This window comes from Melanerpes formicivorus, unplaced genomic scaffold (assembly GCF_026170545.1).
Source record: "Melanerpes formicivorus ecotype bairdi unplaced genomic scaffold, bMelFor1.0.p_v2 SCAF_43, whole genome shotgun sequence".
Classification (NCBI taxonomy): domain Eukaryota; kingdom Metazoa; phylum Chordata; class Aves; order Piciformes; family Picidae; genus Melanerpes; species Melanerpes formicivorus.
In genome coordinates, this window is record NW_027142395.1 from 4,346,798 (window position 1) to 4,361,154 (window position 14,357).

Genomic DNA, 14,357 nt, shown 5'->3' on the forward strand with positions numbered 1-14,357 from the left:
AGAAGGTTCTTACACCTCTCTGCAATCAGCCAAGTCAGGACAGAACACTGGGTAGATGTTTATTCTGAGACAATGTGAGACACTCCTGTGTTCATTAAAAAAATCTAGGCTGAAGGTGCTGACCCTTCTTATCTGAGAAAATGGGTAGGGTTCAGCACTAAACTCCACTGCATCCCTGAACTCTCCCTTCTATCCCAAAGCTGCCCTATCCAGACTCCAGTGCTGTTGTGCCAGCAACAGGTCCTTTCCCCCAGCTCTCCCCACCACCTCTGTTATGCAACAGATTCTTGCTTTAGTGCTGGACCAGCAAACCTGTGAGATCAGCTTTGCTTTGACCCTAGGTTAAATAAGAAGTGTTTCCCCTGCATTTATTCTACAACCACAAAACTGAGAGAGGCTAAACGAGAATCAGGGCTCTTCCATATATATATTTTTCTTTCTTTCTTTCTTTCTTTCTTTCTTTCTTTTTTTTTTTTTTTTTTCACTTCTCACTGCTGCTACTGAGAATCACACGTCAGGCCTGTGCAATATACAAGCCTGAGGCTGCCATGGAGGAGCTCCCATGAGCTTATTAATCTGCTGTGTCTATGGAACAGAGGGACTGAACGTTTTGAACATAACACTCTTGCTAGATTTTAGTGGATCTTCAAGTGTCATAAAGTATCACTGTATCATTGAAGGATGGTCTTTATTAATAGATCAGGGGAATGGGAATTGCAAAGTTTTTTCTTCTTTAAAATACCACTAATAATTAGCTCCCTGCCACCCATCGCTAAAAGTGAGAAACTCTCATTAGCTTATTAGTGCGCCTAATAGCGCTTGGAGGTGGATTAGAAATCCTCCTCACTTCTCTCATAGTCTCTAAAACAGCGCCAAACGGTGACGAATGTCTTCCTCCACTCACCTGCCGAGAGCCTGCAGCCAGAGGCGTGCGGAAGGACGCCCGCCCGCCGGCAGGTGGCGCCGCGGCCCCAGCCTGGGCCAACGGTGCCCCGCCCGCCGGTGCCCGCCCGGGTCGGGAGGTGGCCGAGGGAGCGACCCGGCCAAAGCACCCCGATAGATGGGAGAGCGGAGGGGTCAGACTGTGCCCCCCGGGGCCGTGCTGCCACGCACTCCGTCCGGGACTGCTACGGCACCGACGGCAAGAGGCGGGCGGCGGCGGAAGGAGAGGGCGGTGGCTGCGATTGCCGAGCTAGCTGGAAGTGAGGGAACAGTGAACGAATGGTTTTCTCCATGACATCTGGGAGAACGGGTGGGTTACGAGAGTGATGCGTTACGGAAGCAGGTGGGTGACGTGACAAACATTTGCATGGTGTATTTGGTATGAGCACTCCTCACGCCCACATCTGTTACTTAACGTGATGTGCTGTGGAAATGGTTGCTGAAGAAACTGAAAACAAAAAGGTCAAGATTCTGATATGGAGACATTATCTCCTGGAGGAGACATCACCAAGGTTCCTGCACAGTCAGTGTGCTCCAGCCAGCATGAGGACTGGTTCGCACTTCCTAAATTTGTGACTGGAAACAATGGGGTAGCTCCAGATATGAGGGACCCCAGCCTACAGCAGGCTGAGTGTGTATTGTCTGGGACAGACAGGGACTTACTGTTAGTAAATGGTCAGGGGAGCAGCTCCACAGCTGCAAATTTCAAGACTAAATTGGACTTGGAAACTGATGACCTTTGTTAGCATGCTTGGAGGAGCAGAAAATAGGGACAAAATCTAGCATTAGGTGACACAGGTCCTCATTACAGTGCAGTATGGAAGTTAGGGCAGCTGCATGAGAGGCAAACACAAAAGGCACTAAAGAAGATTGTAACCATGTGTGCTTGGTAATTGGATTGCTATTTTTATGGAAGATGAAGAAATGAAATTGTGTTTGGGTAGATGATAGAGTGAAGGCAGATTAATTAGTGCTGGAGGAGAAGCAATCACTTCTTGGTACAAGTGAAGGCCATTTCATTGTGGTTTGTTGACCAGAGTTGATGTCAATGTAAGATCTAGTTTATTTTGTTCTTGACACATAGATTTCATAATCCTGGAGCTCCATCCAAATCTTCTCTGGGTATTCTGCTTACCATCAATATTTCTGCCTTCTTTCTGACCTGCAATTTTGATTACTTCAGTTGGAATAGGTCTTTGAAGTGAGAGGAGAGGTACTCCTCATGCCTCAGACCTCATCATTTTGTGAGCTGTCCAAACTGCCATGCTAACCACCTCATGCTTCTCAGATAGTGCTGACTGTACTTCTAAAGCTAGTGCTTGCAGGCAGGATGGTAACAGGTGAGTCCTGCTCTGTCCACTGTCTTTGCCCTCTTCATATCATGTGGCTAAATGTGGAACACTCCATTCATGTTACCAATCCAGAACTTTCTGTGATATTCTCAGGGGGGGTTGAGTTCCCCTCTTTCAAAAAGAGAGTTTCTGCCCCCCCTTCTGTGGGATGAAAACTGCATGTCTTCTTCCAGTCTACTCTAAACTTAAAAAGCCACTTCATATTGAGCGCATTAAAAGGTAAACCACTGATGCTAGGAGGAATGAGGTGAGCTCCTTACCACAACAGAAAAATATTTAATACAGATCTCATCAAGAACTTGTTTCCCTTTTTTCTCCAGGAAGCTGACCTTTCTTCATTAGATGATTCTGCATTTTCAGATAGGAAGTTATTGTTGCTGTGTATTCCTCTTAGTCTTGACCACAGCAGGAATTTTCCACCTCTAGGTTGCCTTCTGAATGTGTACAACCTGCCGTGCATCTGTATCCAGCTCAAACCTTGTTCCAGAAGCTCCAAGACCTTCTCCCTAATAGAACATTAGTCACATGGGGGAAATGGTGAAATTCTCTAGGAAAAAATGTGACCAGTAGTCCATAACTGACCCTCTCAGACAGCAAACAGGCTGCTCCTTGCTTGGGTTCACATTGCTCCAGGAAAACAAATACACTCACCCCCAACCAAACCAAACCAAACCAAACCAAAACAAAACCATCCAACCCCCAAACCTAAAAAAACCAAACCAAACAAAAAAAAGTCTGGGAGTGCACTAGATTAATTACCACATGAGAGAGTTCCTGTACTGGTCACTCATCCTTCACCTAGGGATAAAAATGTGTTCTACTTTATACTGCATGTGCAAGAAATTCATCAGGGAAGCATTGGGCCTATTTTACATGTGCAAAACAATTGCGGCTGGGCTGTCAAGAAGGAATCTTGACATGGAAAATTAATAATTAGTTTTAAATTTTCCTATATAATCATGATAAAAGAGGTACAGCAACTATATGTGTATTGTATTAGATTGTTTCATAATGAAATCTTAGCTGGAAATTAATTTAAAATTCCTGAGATCACACATGAAGTTGGAAAGGTGCCCTGAAGGCTCTGAAGGAAGCCATCAAGTTTAATGGTAGTGCATCAAATCAAGAAAGGAGTATTTAGTGAGAGCAGTATTTCACATCATCTTTGACATCTTCATTAACAATCAGAAAGAATACATTACACATCTGTGACACTTTCAAGTGGCATTGGGTTAGAAAATGTTGCTGAGCTGAGAACAAAGCAGAAGAATACAGTGAGATTAAAATGTGGGTAGAATTGAACAACATGATACTTGTTTCAGGAAAAATAAATCCAAGCAAATGTGAATATATAAACAAAAAATAACCAATGGATAGTGAAAATCAAGCAAGCTAATGAATGCCAGGGTGCATATACCCCTTCACTGTATTGCTGAACCAGTCCAAGATGTTGTAACTGATCTATATATTTGTTTGTCATATGGTAGAGTTACAGTAGCTCCACTGCCACATTATGTTAAAGTCAGGACAGTATTATTTGAGCTGGAGAAACATCAGGGAAGACTAACAGAAGCAGTCTAAGATTTAACAGAGAAGAAGTATGTATATATAAAACACTGCATAAAATATAAGATGCATTTAAGGGGATTTATCCTTTGATGGGGGCTAATTAATACATGTCTTTTCCCTAGTAAAGGTAGAAAAATGGAGAATACTGTCCTATATGCATAGAACAGACACCTAGGCAGTGCTGATAAAACTCACAATCCAAGCACTAGACAATATTTCCACCACAGGTCATTATACCTTACCTTTATGCGTGCCTCCTATCTTATTTTGGAGGTGGAATGATCTGTCATTGATGACACTGGAAGGCAAAGTATAAGCTTACAATGGGGCACTTTTAATCTGTAAATTCCATAAAATAAATTCATAAAATATTTATTTCCAGAAGGATTAAGTCTATCAGTAGATAAAAAGAAATAAGCACTTATTAGAGATCAACTACAGCAACTGCAAGATTTTGCCAGTTGATGTAGTTGAACCAGTGGCTGAATTCCTGATAGCATTTTGCCAGTGAATCTCTGCCACAACCACCATTTTTCCTTGGTGATATAACTGGTAATTCTGGGAGAACAGGCTCCAATGCAATGCTTGCTGTACACCATCTTGTGTCCTCTATCAGATCACAAAAGTTGTGCTGTTTCTGTACTATGATAAAGAATGTTAATGGTAGTAATAGGCAAAATGCAGGTTTATGGCTGTGCAGCATGAGAAAACAAAACTGTTTAATCAATAGCAGCATTCCTCAGCAGTCATAGGCAATGCCAGCCATGATGGAGAAGACTACACTTCATAAATAAAGGAGACATGAAAAAATGTATTGGTGACAGTTCCACCTGTCGTCTTCAGATGGTCAAGAAATGTGTAGAGCTCTTTCACTTGAGAGTTTTGATTTGCAAGTGAGTCTTGACACGAGCTTGACCTGATATTGGGTTATCAATAGTTTGGGCTTCTGGGCTTGATAGCTAGTTCACTGTCCCAGATTTCCCAGATCTAAAACCCTTCTATTGCTTGCTTACAGGTGCTTGAAGATACACCGGTACCCTGAAGCACACAGGTCACACTGGGTGCTCCTCGTCTCCTCGTGCTGATGTTCACTAGGTAATGGACAGTCAAATTAGTTCACTCATCTGTTGTGAAGAATCAGTGGTGGGATCTCAGTTATACATTGTCCCTCTTTTTTAAAAAACATGCTCACTCAGATCTCTGGATCTGATTAGAAATGCACTTGCTTGGCAAATCCACCATTTCAACACAGTCATAGATAAAGAGTGACTTTGCCTTCCACCACCTATTCCAGGTGAATAGTTTGTTTTATTATTATTTTTAGACAACAAAAGACAATGAATAGGATAGGATAGGATAGGATAGGATAGGATAGGATAGGATAGGATAGGATAGGATAGGATAGGATAGGATAGGATAGGATAGGATAGGATAGGATAGGATAGAATAGACCAGACTAGGTTGGAAGAGACCTTCAAGATCATCACGTCCAACCCATCAACCAATCCAACCCACCTAAACAACTAAACCATGGCAAAAATTGGATCAATAATGTCAGCTAGAGAATGTCAGGTAATGCCAGTGATCTGCTTGTATGCAAAGCAGCAATTTTATTTTGGTCCTGAGGTACCCAGAGACTAGATACTGTTGCCACAAAATTAAAAGGAAAAAATTAATCACAATTATGCCATAAATAAATGTTGGTCTATTTTACATCTCTATCTGGGTTCTGTCCTCACTGCTTCCTCTCCAGCCTCCCCCAGGCAGTAATGCTGCAGCAGATGGCATTGGTGGTTTACATCTGAGTGGGGAGCCCTGGGACCAGCAAAGTTTCTAAGTCTGTATTTGGAAAATAAATGCTGTGCAGACTCTTTTGACCTGCTCAGGAGCCAGCATTATTCACTCCTTGAAGAGTAGAGATTTGCAAGAAATGGGGAAACATTTGCTATATAAATATCTCATTTTATTTTATATTTTAGCCTGGAGAAGAGGAGGCTCAGGGGAAACCTCATTGCCCTCTACAACTACCTGAAAGGTGGTTGTAGCCAGGAAGGGGTTGGTCTCTTCTCCCAGGCAACCAGCACCAGAACAAGGGGACACAGTCTCAAGCTGTACCAGGGGAGGTTTAGACTCAAGGTGAGGAGAAAGTTCTTCACCGAGCGAGTCATTCGTCATTGGAATGTGCTGCCCAGGGAGGTGGTGGAGTCACCGTCCCTGGAGGTGTTCAAGAGGAGATTGGACATGGCACTTGGTGCCATGATCTAGTCATGAGGTCTGTGTTGATAGATTGGACTTGATGATCCTCGAGGTCTCTTCCAACCTGAGTTATACTGTGATACTGTGGTCTCTTCTTGAGACACAAGAAGAGATTTCACAGATGAAATGTCACTGAGTGCTAGTAGCAGCAGATCCAGGGGCTAGCATACAGTGGATAAAATCCAACCACCCATTCGTGTCTCCACATTGTCCCAACTCAGCTTTGCACTAGGGGCTGCCCGCTGCCATGCCAGGGCTCTGCCTGCATGCTCACCGAGTGCTGGCTCACTAACAGTGCAGCAGGGCTCACTGACTGACACCATTTCATTTCTGCATGACATAATAGAACAAGCCTTGGAGATTTCTTTATCATGGCACAGATAGACATAAACAGATGCTCCAAACAGATGTAATCAAAGAGAGATGTGATCTGAAGGTTCCAAGGCTGGCTCTGGGGTCCAGCAAAAATATATGTGGGTCCAGCAAAAATATATGTAGTTCCAGCAAAAATATATGTAGTTTAGACTGACAGCAAGCTGGGCATGTGATGAGGACCTCACCTTTCCACCTTCCTCATGTTGGCTGAGCAGAGTGAGCTAGGTACAGCAGATAGGAATGTTCACCAGCTGCTGGGGGGACACTTGGAAGATGACGAGGCTGCAAGATGGGCCTTACCATCTGCCCATGTAGTGCCCCTGCCCTGTGCTGGCTGCAGAGCTGCACACACTCTTGTCCTTGGAGAATCTTTCTTGTAGCAGATTATTTGGTCAGAATCAGCTGTTTCCTTTGCCAGAGTCTACCCAGGCTGCTTTTCCACCATGACCTTTTCCTCCTAGTGCATGGTGAGTAACAAGGAGTAGGTCAGTTTTCTGTAACTAGCAGAGAGGGCAGTAAAGACATTTCTGCTCATATTCACCGGAGGCTGAGAAGATTGTGGAGTGAGAGAACTAGGGGAGTTAGGTCCAGAAATGGAGGGTGGAGAGAGTGTGTCTTTCTTTCCATGTCATCCCTGTGTCTGATGCTACCATTGGGTTTCCACCAGTTCCTCAGGTTTTCTCTTCCAGAAGCTCATGGTTCTCTGTCTCAGGAAAGGAGATACAGTTGTTAGAAGATTGTGGAGGAAAACATGTCAGATGGTGAAGTGGAACAAAAAGAACAGTTCTATGAGGACAGTAGTGCCACCTAGAGCAAGTCCCAAAATGGAAGTATGTGCTTGGTGGGGGCGGGGAGATTTGGACCCATTGCAAGGAAATTTTTACTAAAGAATTTCCTCATTTAAGATCTTGGAATGGGGGAGTGGGGGAAAAAAAATCTTCAAGATGTAGTTATCTAAGGAGATGCAATGTACATTTCCATGAGAAAATTAATCACTTCTTCAATTGACTCATGCTATGGGCTTGATCCAAAGTCCAAGGGAAAACTCTGAATGACTTCACAGATCCTTGGGGTGTAGGTGGGAACTTTTGACACTCTTTTCAAAAAGAACAGGGCCAGGCTTTTGCTCTTGAAAGCCAAACCAAACCAAAACTGCGAAGCAAACCAAACCAAAAAAACAAAACAAACCAAATCACCCAACCTTTCCAAATGCTTTAGAAATTATTTACTATTTGAATTTCTGTAGCGATGCCATTATTAATAACAATAAACACCCCCAAATATAAGTTTTAAAGATACTGTACCTAAATAAAAATGTTAGACATATCTACTTATAAGTATGTTGAAAAAAAATTTAATAAATAATCACTTAATAGAAAAAGTAATAATGTAAACATTGTATAGCTTGAAAATAACATATTAATGAGCACCTTTCTGTCCTTTAGAGTTAAGATCAACTGTTTTCTGGTTTGTGGAGATGGACATTTTGCTTTTCAGAATAACTATTTTATTAATCTTTTCTTATAGAATTCATCTGGGTGACAGTAGCTATGTTTTCAATAGGCTTCAAAAGTTTATGCTAATAATTTGGAAGACAATAGAAAAAATATTAATAGGAAACATATAATACCCATTTGTCAATGTCCTTATTGTCTGCAGAAACAGAAGTAGGGCTTTTAACAACACCTTTATGTAAAAGCATTGTAAGACATTGAAATAGTTAAAAAGGTTTGGAGAGGTCCTTTGAAACAAATGAGAATTTTTAAGTTAATATTTAAAATAATATTAATATGCAATCTATAAATAGTAATATTTTTATAAAGAGACTGAGACTGAAAAACATGTGAGCAAAGAAAAAATAAAATAAATCGAGATTCACAACATTCCGAATTTCTTCAATGTCCCATTTCTTTATTTAGAATTTCCATTTCTAGAACTAACATCAGACTAAACTGATTTTGCCCCGAGCTACCCTTGTCACCAAAGCTGTCCTTGGGATGCACCAAGTCAGAATTCATCTGTGGATCGTTTGAGCATGTGATTTGCGCTCAAAAATGCCTTGTAAATATAAGCAACTGTTACGACTCGAGTACACTTAATGACAAAAATGTGCTAATGTTGTGCTCTGGACGTTCGCCCTTGCATTACATTCCTTACAAGGGCAATGCAGCTCGACCCGTCCAGTCGGGCTGCAGGGAGGCCCAGACGAGTGACCATTCCTCCCTCACTCTCCTGCCGTCCTCTCGTCTTTGCTCCCAGTAAAATAACCTAAAATAAAGTGTACTTCCCACACTCCCATCTCCTGAAATGCACGCAGCTCACAGCCCTCTGCAGAGACGCGCTTCGACGGTGCCTCACCGATCGTAACATGAAACGCCGGGAAACCTGAGAGCAAACCTGCCTCTGCCACTAAAACTCGTTCTCCTCTGAGCTGGGAAGAGGATGACTTTTGGAAATTATGATAGTAATGGCCCCCATCCCTACCCGCTGCGGGACCTAGAAAGGCAGCTCTGCTGGGGTCCCTGCATACGCCGTTGGGAGGGCGAGGGGAGGCACTGAGAGGAGGTGGCAGCACCCGCAGGTGCACGGGGGGGTGGCCACGCGTATGCTGTCGGCCCGGCCCGGGGACCGCCATAGCTTCCAGGCTTTTCCTTCCCTTGCCCAGCTCACAGGACAGAGCAAGGTGCGAGGTAAGCAAGGCCGGGTTTGGGGGATAAGTTGCCGGAGAACTGCATGGTAGCTGCCCCTGAGGACACGAAGAGGCTGCTGGGGGACGAGGGGTCCTCCAGGGCCACGGCAAGGAAAGCACCTGACCTGGCAAGGAGTACTTTTAATTAAACGCTGTAATGACCTCCGCCTCGGTAATGGAAAATGAGCCAAGTGCTTTTGCACTTGCGCTTGCAGGCCGAGACCTCTTCAGTGACGCCTTTGCCCGAGCTGCCGGACCCGGAGTAAAGTTACGGCAATGGGGAGGGTTTAGTAAGACCCCGGAGCTCCGGCCGCCGAAGGGGCCCTTGCCGCGCCAGCCACTGCCGCGGGCCCCACTGGCAGCGGTCTCCGCCTCCCTCCGTCACCCCGGTGCTGCTTCTTTCTCCAACATGCCCAGAGGACCAAGGGTTTGCTCTCCTGTTTCCACATTTCGGAGGAAAATGCCACTCTTCCGGGGCTAATAGTCCCTTCCCCTGTCTCTGTGCTTCCCCTGCTGGAAAAAGAAAAATCCCAGCGAGGCCCTTGAGCTGGCACAGGGCAGATGAAGGCCTTTCGGCAAGGCCGCCGCCGTAGCTCTAGGCTAATCATGGCCCCTTGGGGAGAACTCATCGGTGCCTCTCCGCCGCAGGCACACCTCTAGCCCGGGCACGTCGGCGCTGGCCCCCCCCCCCGCGGAGCGCCGGTATGAGAGAGAGCTTGTGTCCCCGCTGCCTGCACCTCAAGGAAACCGTGTCAGAAGGTGCCCAGGGCATGAGGAGGGAGGGGGAAGCCTACCCCGAGGGGTGGTGATAAGGGAGGGCATCTCAGGCTGCCGCTACCTGTCACTCCAACATCAAAATGATATGAGGGGCTTTGTCAGCTCTGTTGCCCCCTCTAAGGCGGCATCTTTCTAGGACTGCAGGACAAAAAAGAAAAACCAAACCAAACCAGCTGTCTTGTAGCCACTGTAATCCACGGTTTTCATTTACTATTATTCAATCAGGATTTATCTCTACTTTTTTAGGAGGCTATTTTTCCAGGACTGTTACTCGATACTGATCCATTAAATCATTCCAGCTGAGAGATAAATGTATTTGCAACCAGCTGGATTTCTTAAATGATGTCTTTGCCTCCCTTCAGAGTATGAGCAGACTCGACGAGAAAACACTTTTGCTTTATCATGGAAACCCCACATTTGCCCAAAGATTACCACACGGAGTTCATTCAATGCCAACAGTATTCTCTCTCTTTTTCTTCACTGGATTAGATTTCTCCCAGCCATAAAATGCCCCCAGAAGCGAGATATCATCAAAATGGCAGCGCAGACCAACCGAGTGGGTCGGCAACAGACTTAAGCCTTCTCTAGCATTAACACTACAGCCTTTGGCAGAGCTCCCCCAGCTCCCTGATCCCACGCAACTGGTGCGGCCCTGGGGGGAGGCGGCTGGGGCTGGGGACCACCTCACTGCATATCGACCGGAGCGGGGGGTATTTTGTGGCCTCGAGGTGCAGTGTCGGTGAAAAGCAGGCAGGGGAACCTGTTCCCCGCCACGGACACTGCTCCACTCCCCTGTCGTAGCGGGGCGATGCGGGGCGACCGGTCTCCGCAAACCCATCAGAGCAGCCAGGCATGCGACGAACGGGTTTAGTGAGGAGCCTCCAGCGACGGTCAGGCAGGGGGTAGCAGGAGGTAGGGACGGGCAGGGCAATTGCCCCGTCTTTCCCTCCCCCGCCGGGTGTTTGTTTCAAATTAACGGTGGCGGCAGCGGTTCCGAGTGAGCACCGCCAAGGCGGCTTCAGTTGCCACCGCCCGGCACTAGTCGAGGTAATAAAAACACCCGATTTAGAGTAATTACGGGAGAGCGACTGGCCGCCCTCCACCTCCGGAGATTCCCCGCACCGACGGCGGCTCGGAGACTTGCAGAAATAACCACCACAAAGTGGTAGCTTGTAGGTGGGAGCCACCGTCTCCTTCACTGTGCCGGCCTCTCCCGAACAGGGAAAAACAAACAAAAAAACAAACAAACAAACAAACAAATAAACCCACACCAAAAAAAAACCACCAAAATTCCCTTATAAACAGAAAGGTGCCTGGGTCTTTTCTCAGACCTAAATCACTCCACAGAGCCACGGCACCGTGCAGTGCTTGTCGCACCTATGAAGACACTGACATTTTCTGGGCATGATCGGGGAGACGGAGCCCGGCTCCGCGCACCTCCACAGCACCAGAGACCGGTGTCAACATCACCTCCTGCTTCCGACCGTCTCGGTTCAGCATCACCTTCTGTCTCAGACCGCCTCGGTTTCTGCCAAAATCGCTAAGTGAGGTGGGATTGTAGAGCTCTGGCCCTTATAACTTAGGAAGGCAGCGAGGTGAGCTGCGGAGGGACGGAACCTACTCCCATGACACTCTCTTCACGGCCATCACGGTTGCGCGCCCCGCGCTGCTGCCACCTCCCTGCCCCACGTCTGCTTTCACTTGATTCTGAGAGTTTTACTGACTTTCCAGCTGTTTATAATTTCGTTGTGTGTGCGCTCTACTGTGTTCCAGCTTTTACGTGTTCCCTCTCAGTCTCAACACGAGAAGCGGCCTCACTGGCAGCGCAGTGTTCAGTGTTGTGGAGTGCAGCGGGGGAGACACCCCCTTACCCCTCACCCCGCAGCAGCCCCAGATCTGTTGCCCCCGCTCCAGCAGCCCCTGAGTACTTCGCGCTTGCTGCCCCAGGGAAGCCGTGGACTTGCACTTTCTCCTCAGGCTTCGGTCGTGGGCAGCGAGGTGAGCTAGACGGAGCGGGCAACAGTGAACAGATCCTCGCCTGCAGTCGGAGGGTAACAGCCTGCAGCCAGCTCTTCCCGACAAGGCAGTTTCGGCTGTCGGGGCACGGGCAGCTCTGGCGGCAAGAGTTGGCAGCCGCTCGGTTTCACGGCGCCTGAGTGAAGAGAAGAGGGTTCCCGGCTCGACCCCGCTCAGTGGTCGGGTAGGACCTCTCTAGAGGATGACATTCTCTCAGGTTTTGGTAATGTTATCACCGGTGATAACAGGGGGACGATATTTAAACTCCTTTGATTAAACGCAACCCACGGAACCAGAGTGGGTCAGTCACCTGCACTCCGTCCCTGGCAGCGCCCTGAGGTGTGCAGAGAGAAACGTCTCTCCGACGGGTCACTTTCTGTCTATGCTCCCGTCTCCTTGTGATGAAGAACGGTGTGGGTGACACTTGCGGCCCGCTGCCACTGCCAGACAACCCTCCCCGGGGCACCTGCCGCCGAAGTTTGCCAAGCATCAGGGAAAGCCGAGCCCCGCAGAGGGGACAAGAGGTGCCGAGAGGCGTGCATGGAGCTGCCCCTTCCTTGCAGAGGCCGGGGCCGTGCCGCGGCCGCAGTGAACAGAGGGAAAGGGGTCGTTCAGAGCCTGTGCGGTCACTGTGGCCGGCTCCATGGGCAGGATGATCGGCGGGGAGAGGAATAAATAATGATGCCTTTTCTAATAAAGAGATCTCGCATCGAGTCACTGCGCTGTCCCCAGCGCAACTGCATCTAAACCGAGTCTCTGGAAAGAAGGGATTTGGGACATCTCTGCTTAGACATTAAGTCCTGCACGACTAGAAATTGCTCTTCCTATATGATTCACTGTACTTTGTCCAGCTTTACGGTGAACTGTAAGCTTCATAAAATACTGGTTTTTAATTCTTCACACCCCCGGGGTTTTTGTTCCTCACAGTTACCAGCCTGTCTTGCCTGTGTTGACACACAGACGAGCTCCTGACAGTCGCCATTCAGGCTCAGATTGTCCATTTCATGCGGTAGCTGTAATTACTGCCTCAGTTTTCACGCTGTAGCCTATTTTTTTGGAGAGCAGGGCAGCACAGATGCATTTTCCTGATGAAGGTATCTTTCATCGGGTTCTTTACAAAATCTATTCCCCTCTCCTCTTTCCTGTCCCCTAGATACACACGCACCATACCGAGGTTTGCATTTTTCATGGCGGGACAAGCAAGTCTATAAAAGGCATGTTTGTTTTTCCTGGCTGTTTCAAATATGTATTTCCTGGAGGACTTAGCATCTAATGGGGTCATCAGAAGCACATGTGCGATTTTCATCTTTCCAAGTGATTTCTTCTCTCTCCTCCTACTGAGCAGCACCGTTGGCTGATGTAACTAACGTTTTACCTGTCTGTTCGCCTTAGCTCCAACTAAAAGTCTGTGTTTCCCTCTGATTTCCAAACTCTTGGTGAAGTCCAAATTTGGTTTCGTGTGCCTGTAATTTTATTTTTTTTTAAGGAGTAAAGGAGTCTCTCTCTCTCTCTATGGCACATGGATTCTGAATAAAAGCAAATTCGGTATTTAGAGATGGAGATGGAACACTGTAGCCCAAAGCCTAAAAGAGAAAAAGAAACAAACAAAAACCCCAACCAAAGCAAGCAAAGGACAAAAAACTTTAATAATAAAAAATATCCTCTAAAACTCAGACAAACAAGCAAAACACACAACCCCAGCCCCCACCCCCCTCACCCCGAAAAAGCCCCACCACAAACCAGCAACAAACAACACCAAAACCAAACCAAACCCCATCTCCCGTTTATTTAAGTGGGAGGGAGATATACCTTCTTCCAGAGCATGGAGCCATCTCCCCGGTGCAGGGGGAGCTTTGAGCCCCACTTCCTGCCGCAAAATGAGAAGCTGACGGCTCAGCCCAGATCCTTAATTTTAGTATGTACTTTTCCAAACCCCAGAGCTACTCTCCTCCAGACAAAACCCTCACCTTTTCCTTGTGTGCTGAAGCACTGAAAGTTCCCTTCAGTGTATTTTTCTTGGCTGGCTGAGCCACAGCGTTTTGATTCACTAAGCAGAGGAAGTTAAAGTGCTCTGTAGTGAGGGCCAGTGGCCAGTGTTTTCATCCCTATCCTCCTACATTATTTGTCATGCTCAAGTAAGGTTTGTTCAAGGCAATATCTTACTCATACTGGGTTACATTTGTTTCTCCTAAAGAAAGCAATAGATTTTATTTCCGGGTCTGGTAACAGAAGGCCAAGTTCCTTATGCAAACATCTCTGGGTAGGCAGGGGCATTTTCAAGGCATTTCATTTCAGGGCTGGAGCAGCCCCCATCAAACACACACTGAGGCTTCAGCTAGGCCCAAACGGCTGAGACACGGATGTGGAGACAAAGAAGCAAT

At 46.8% G+C, this 14,357-nt stretch overlaps 1 long non-coding RNA gene across 1 annotated transcript; it reads left to right on the top strand.

Moving 5' to 3' along the window:
- The first annotated feature begins 1,068 nt into the window (after positions 1 to 1,068).
- LOC137451381 (uncharacterized) lies at positions 1,069 to 8,324 on the top strand. Its single transcript, XR_010989804.1, has 3 exons — positions 1,069 to 1,285; positions 4,879 to 4,958; positions 7,162 to 8,324. It is a non-coding gene; the product is annotated as an uncharacterized lncRNA (long non-coding RNA).
- The last annotated feature ends 6,033 nt before the right edge of the window (positions 8,325 to 14,357 follow it).